The sequence below is a fragment of the Poeciliopsis prolifica genome, unplaced genomic scaffold, assembly GCF_027474105.1.
Source record: "Poeciliopsis prolifica strain line A6 unplaced genomic scaffold, Auburn_PproV2 SCAFFOLD046, whole genome shotgun sequence".
Taxonomy (NCBI): domain Eukaryota; kingdom Metazoa; phylum Chordata; class Actinopteri; order Cyprinodontiformes; family Poeciliidae; genus Poeciliopsis; species Poeciliopsis prolifica.
In genome coordinates, this window is record NW_026562421.1 from 4,463,148 (window position 1) to 4,470,537 (window position 7,390).

General features: G+C 38.3%; 1 pseudogene; it reads left to right on the forward strand.

Annotated features, from left to right (window-relative positions):
* Window positions 1-6,829: 6,829 nt before the first annotated feature.
* On the forward strand, window positions 6,830-7,390 carry LOC129377014 (zinc finger protein OZF-like; annotated as a pseudogene).

Consider the following 7,390-nt stretch of genomic DNA (forward strand, 5'->3'; position numbering starts at 1 on the left):
TAGTCAGTACCATGATCCGCCTGAAGGTGTCAGTAAAAACCGTTTTGTTAATCTCTGCAGATTATACTCTGATTGTGGTCATTGTGATTCTGTCCATCCTCGTCCTCCTGCTATCAGCAGCTCTGATCGCTTCCAGAAGGAGGAAGAGATCTGAGAGAGGTGAGAACGCAGCCCACACTGCTCTTCATGCTTACAGGTTTTCTGTTATGATTTGCAAATAAATGAATAATGAAAATAAAACTTAATGAAGTGTTGAAACCCAGACGTTCTGCACATCCTCTTTTTGTCTCATTACTTTAGATGCTTTGTAATACTTAGGATTTATTTTAAATGATGTTCGTTTTTCTATCTTTGTTGTTTTTCTATTTCAAAACTGAAAATTTGTTGATCTAAAATGTTATTTTAATGATTCATCACAATAAAGAAGTATTTGCTCCACAGGTTTGGAGATGAGAAGTTATGGCGGCCAACAGACGAAGGTGATTTATTCTAAAATTAAAATCTGGACCAAAATGTTGCATCTGGCTTATGAAGGCTCAGTTTGTCTGATGTTTTATTATTATAATTTCTAGACTGTAGCCTCTGACATGAGCCACGATGCAGACTTGATTGATGAGGACGTCGAACCTGCCAGCAGCAAGGAGAGCAGCTCAGACACAACCACATCTTAGACAAATTCAATATTGAGAAAAAGATTCACATTTTTTATCGCTCATTAAAAGAGAAACTCATAGAAGCAGAGAAATATTTCAAGCGTTTTTTTCTTGTTATTTTGATTATTTTGTTTGACAGAGAATAAAACCCAAAATCTCAGAAATTTTAATATTCCTTAAGTTATGACCCAAATAAAACTCTGGGTTCAAACTTAAATTCTGGTTCTGCTCATCAAAGATGAAAACTGCCTTAAGACAAGAACAAATTAAAGGATAATTTCAGTTATTTAGAAATTAATTTGAACAGATTTTTTTTATTGATTTTCTGGAGAAAAAGTTTGTGTTTAAATAGCATTGGCAGTTTATTGATTTTAATCTTCCACATTTTCAATTCAAATCAATCTATAAAAATTATAGTGATTCAAAAATTTAAGACAAGCAACATAATGCATTTAAAACAATTCAACTTTCTCTCAGCTTCTTCTGCTTTAGCTGTACTGCCACCTTGTGGCAGCTTTTTTTCTACTTCTGTCATTTTGAAATTATTTTTTAAAGGTAAAAGGTAATTTTATTTATATATTTTCAGCAAGAAGGCAATACAAAGTGCTTTACTGGAATTAAAAGGAAACAAAATAAACCAAAGGAAAGAGCAAAAGAAGAAAAAGCTCATAATGTTGATCCAAAGTTAATGAACTAGATTCTCCTATTCAGGGTTGATAGGTTAGTATAAGTGTAAATAAGAATCCACTGGTCTGATTCCTTTGCTGGTTTGGAAGAACAGGAGAATAAAGTTATTGCTAAGAATTTTTCTGGATACTAAGTTTGTTCTGATCCCTGTTCTGGGTCGCTGGATGAGTGTGAGTTAGCATCCTCTGGACTTTGTAAAAGTAATGAGTAATAAATGAGTAATAAACTGTTTCTAAGTACTAAGATAAAACAGAGCAATAGGGCAGGGAGGGAGCAGAGGAAAGCAGCATCCGCCTTCATCCAGGGCGAGAAGGAAGTTGAAGGAGGAAGCTGACCTGCCAATCTGCATTTTTCTCTCTGTCAGATTATTGTTGCACATTATTCTGTTATTTGATATTTAAATTGTTGGGAATGATTCAGATTTGTTTGGTTTCCTTTTTTCTGTTGTTTTTATTCCTGCCATGTTTTTTAGTGCAGTGGATGGAAGCTGGAGGTCGGATCCTCCCGTCTCTGAATCTTTAGTCAGGTTCAGTCAAATCCACTGGAAGGATTTATTCGTGCAAGATGATAAGTCTGTAATTTTGTTTTTTTTTTCTAGCAATTTGTAAAATCATGTGACTATAAAATTAAATGCTTCTGCTGCAAGTATAACAATAAAACAAGATTTTTCTTCACTTCTTGTGTTTTTATGTAAATGATTCATACAGACACAGACCCACCATCAAGCTCTGATGGTGATGAATGAACTTTGACACTAAGTTCAAACAGTTTGTTGGGCCGTCAGGAACCGGGTCGGGTTCCAGAACATCCCTGTGGTCAGCAGGCGGCTGGTCAGTTTCAGAAACAAAAGTAAATTAAAACCAGGTGACAAAAGATGAGATGAGCAGAAAGCAGGAAGTGTGAGAGGAGCTTAAAACCATAACTTATGGTTTCAACATGCAGCATAATTTTCCTTTGATGAGCAAATGGTCTGTAAAAACAAGCCCAGACCATGTGCACATGTTTTACAGACCATGTGCACATGTTTTACAGACCATGTGCACATGTTTTACAAAACTATGTGCACATGTGCACATAGTTTACAGACCATGTGCACATGTTTTACAGACCATGTGCACATGTTTTACAGACCATGTGCACATGTTTTACAGACCATGTGCACATGTTTTACAAACTATGTGCACATAGTTTACAGACCATGTGCACATGTTTTACAGACCATGTGCACATGTTTTACAGGCCATGTGCACATGTTTTACAGACCATGTGCACATGTTTTACAAACTATGTGCACATGTGCACATAGTTTACAGACCATGTGCACATGTTTTACAGACCATGTGCACATGTTTTACAGGCCATGTGCACATGTTTTACAGACCATGTGCACATGTTTTACAGACCATGTGCACATGTTTTACAAACTATGTGCACATGTGCACATAGTTTACAGACCATGTGCACATGTTTTACAGACCATGTGCACATGTTTTACAGACCATGTGCACATGTTTTACAAACTATGTGCACATGTGCACATAGTTTACAGACCATGTGCACATGTTTTACAGACCATGTGCACATGTTTTACAGACCATGTGCACATGTTTTACAGGCCATGTGCACATGTTTTACAGGCAATGTTTTACAGACCATGTGCACATGTTTTCAAAAACTATGTGCACATGTGCACATAGTTTACAGACCATGTGCACATGTTTTACAGACCATGTGCACATGTTTTACAGGCCATGTGCACATGTTTTACAGGCCATGTTTTACAAACCATGTGCACATGTTTTCAAACTATGTGCATATGCTTTACAGACCATGTGCACATGTTTTACAAACTATGTGCACATGCTTTACAGACCATGTGCACATGTTTTACAGGCCATGTTTTACAAACCATGTGCACATGCTTTACAGACCATGTGCACATGTTTTACAGGCCATGTTTTACAAACCATGTGCACATGTTTTCAAACTATGTGCACATGCTTTACAGACCATGTGCACATGTTTTACAGGCCATGTTTTACAAACCATTTGCACATGCTTTACAGACCATGTGCACATGTTTTACAGGCCATGTTTTACAAACCATGTGCACATGTTTTCAAACTATGTGCACATGCTTTACAGACCATGTGCACATGTTTTACAGACCATGTGCACATGTTTTACAGACCATGTGCACATGCTTTACAGACCATGTGCACATGTTTTACAGGCCATGTTTTACAAACCATGTGCACATGCTTTACAGACCATGTTTTACAGACCATGTTTTACAGAACATATTTTACAGACCATGTTTTACAAACCATGTGCACATGCTTTACAGACCATGTTTTACAGACCATGTTTTACAGAACATATTTTACAGAACATATTTTACAGGCCATGCTTTACAGACCATGTGCACATGTTTTCAAACTATGTGCACATGCTTTACAGACCATGTGCACATGTTTTCAAACTATGTGCACATGCTTTACAGACCATGTGCACATGTTTTACAAACCATGTGCACATGTTTTACAAACTATGTGCACATGCTTTACAGACCATGTGCACATGTTTTACAAACTATGTGCACATGCTTTACAGACCATGTGCACATGTTTTACAAACCATGTGCACATGTTTTACAAACTATGTGCACATGCTTTACAAACCATGTGCACATGTTTACAGACCATGTGCACATGCTTTACAGATCATGTGCACATGTTTTACATGCCATGTTTTACAAACCATGTGCACATGCTTTACAGACCATGTTTTACAGACCATGTTTTACAGGCCTCTCAGCAATGAGTCTCCAGTCTCTGCTGCTGTGGTTCTGTATAGGGGTTGACCAATCATTAGGTTTTAGGTCTTTGGTACAACACAAGAGGAATTTAAATTATTTCATTTTCTACTTTAGAACAGGAAGCAAAATTCAATATTAATATAAATATATAATTCAGATCACTGATGGTGATAATCCACCAAAAATTATTATTGTTTCTGTTTTTAGACTGTCGGAGGTTTAGTTTGTTCTGATGAAGATTGTGGATTTACTTGATATTTTCTGTTGTTTGTTTATGGGTTGATTTAAATTGTATTTTATGATGCCTGAGAATCAAGTTTTCACTCACTGAGCATAAGTTAAAAAAGCTTTTATTGTAGTTTGTTCTGTTCTGTTCTACTTTTTAATGCAATTAGTTGAACATCATTTTAAGGAGAGATGGGAAAACTGTTTCTAAATATTGCCAAATTGGTTTAAATGAGAACATGCCACTCACAACATGGTGGATATGCTAAACGCTATTGTGATTGATCAAGGCGGGACTTCCGGGTTTTTCGGCCTGTGGGCTCCAGTGCGCTGACTCCAGCTTCTCATCAGCAGAGGGGACTCAGTCGGATCCTCGTCCGAAGTCTTGACTCGGTTCTGGTTCTGGTTCTGGAGCAGTCAGTGAAAGCAGATCCTGCAAGGAGTCACAGTCAGAGATGTGGGGACAGCAGGTCCAACTGCAGGTCCAACAGGGCCGGGATGCTGCAAGAGAGGACTGGCACAGAGTCATGGACGCCGCTCTCAGCCTCCTGGTCCAGCCGCACAGATCAGGTTTGTCTGTTTTCCTTCCAGCTGTTGCAAATGCTGGCTGAGTTTTAGTCTTTTTGTATCTCAGCTCAGCGGGATGCGTGTTTATTTCCAACCTCAGCAGTTTTGGGGATTGAAATGAACATTTTGACCATGTGTCTCTTAGAAGGACGTTTCCTTCCTGTTTTAACAGCCAATGATTTACAGTAGAATCTGTTTTTTGCTGCTGGAGGAAATGTGGTCATCTGAGTCCAGTAAACAGTATCTCACATCAGGAAAAACTGAAGTTTACATCTAATCTGTCATAATTTACAGTGAACTGCCAAATGATGATGCATCAGAACCAAAGGCATAAAATCTGTTGTGGTGTAAAACGATGGAACAGGAAACTAAATGACACTAATTAGTATATTTTTATAATATACACTTTTACCTCCTTGATTCACAAAAATACTTAAAACATACATTGATCTATCGTTCTATAGATGTTTGTATACATATTGATTTTTGCATTTAAGATAATAAAGAACATACTTCTTGAGCTGATCACCTGTTGATGTTAGAAGAAGAAAGTTTTTATTGTATTCTAGGGAATAAAATGCTTATTTTGTTATTTAAGAATTTTATTTGCATTTCAATCTATTTCCAATGTATAAAAAACATCTTAAATAGTTAAATTAAAATCTGCAAAATGTCCCAACTCTGTTATTCAATTAATCGTCAGAATAATAAATAGAAAAATCAATTTTTCAAATAATCATTAGTTGCAGCCCAACCTTTAACTATTTTTAGAAGCTAATGTTTAATGCTCTCACTTCAGAGCAGAATTTTTTTGATGAATGTCTTGAAATTTAAATTTACTCAGTTGCCAGTTTTAGTTTGAAATCTTAGTTTAGTTCTTGAGTTTTAATTCTGTTCACTAAACTTTTTACGTTGTTCCTGTGTTTTCTGTAGGTGTTCAGGAGCAGCTGATTGTTAAAGAAGAAGCTGATGAAGAGCAGAGTCCTGGTGGAGACCAGCAGGACGCAGAGCGTCTCCACATCAAGAAGGAGGAAGTCTGGAGCAGTATGGAGGATGAAGAGCTCAGTGTGAAGGAGGAGATGGATCCTACCAGGTTTCCACTCACTGTGGTTCTTATGAAGAGTGAGGATGATGAAGATATACCTCTGTTCTCTCAGCTTCATCAGACAGAAGTTGGAGATCTTCCAACCAGCAGCTCAGCTGGCCAGATGAAAGCAGAAAGGGATGGAGAGCACAGTGGAGGAGCAGAGTCCAGCAGGAACCCAGACACTTCCAGCTCTTCAGAGACGGAGGTCAGTGGGGATGAAGAGGAGGAGGAGGAGGAGGATGTGAACCATCCTGGTTCTCATCTGAAACACCCACCAGACTTTGGCTCTGAAACTGAGGACAGCGAGAACGACTGGAAGGAAACTAGAGCTGCAGAGTCAGGAGGAAACGCCGAAACAAGTCGCTGAGCTGCTCAGAGTGCAGTCAACAGTTTGGTAACAAGCGCTCCGTCCAGAGACATGGCTCAAGAAAAAACCGTTCGGCTAAAAACGTCGACTCAGCAAACATCCAGACTGATTCAAAAGGTTTTACCTGTGATGACTGCGGGAAAGGTTTCAGCCTAAAAAACTCCTTAAACCGACACCTGAGAATCCACACAGGAGAAACCATTCAACTGCGACGTCTGTGAACAGAAATTTAACCAGAAGTCTCACCTAAAATTCACAGGAGAATCCACACTGGAGAGAAACCGTTCAGTTGTAGTGCATGTGAAGTTCGATTTAACCAAAAGTCAAGCTTAAATCTGCACATGAGGAACCACTCAGAGGAGAAACCGTTTCACTGTGATGATTGTGAGCAAAGATTTAACAAAAAGTCAGATTTAAACAAACACATGGAAGAAAAACCCTTTGGTTGTGACGTTTGTGGGAAAAGATTCAGTCGAAAGGCAGATTTAAACATGCACACACGAGTCCACACTGGAGACAAACCATTTGCTTGTGATGTCTGTGGACAGACGTTTAGTCTTAAGGCTAATTTAAAGAAGCACATGAGGATTCACACAGGAGATAAACCATTTGGTTGTCTTTTCTGTGAGCAACGATTCAACAGAAGGTCACATTAAACATACATCAGAATCCACACTGGAGAAAAACCATTTGTTTGTGATGTTTGTGGTCAAAGGTTTAGTGATAAGTCAGCTGTAAACAAACACATGAGAATTCATACAGGAGACAAACCTTTTGGTTGTGATGTTTGTGGGAAAGGATTCAATCAAAAGTCGAGTTTAAACAAGCACATCCGGATCCACACTGGAGACAAACCGTTTGGTTGTGAGATTTGTGGACAAAGTTTTAATCAAAAGTCGACTTTAAACATCCACCAGAGGATACACACCGGAGACAAGCCCTTTGGTTGTCACGTTTGTGGACAAAGATTTAACCACAAATTTTAA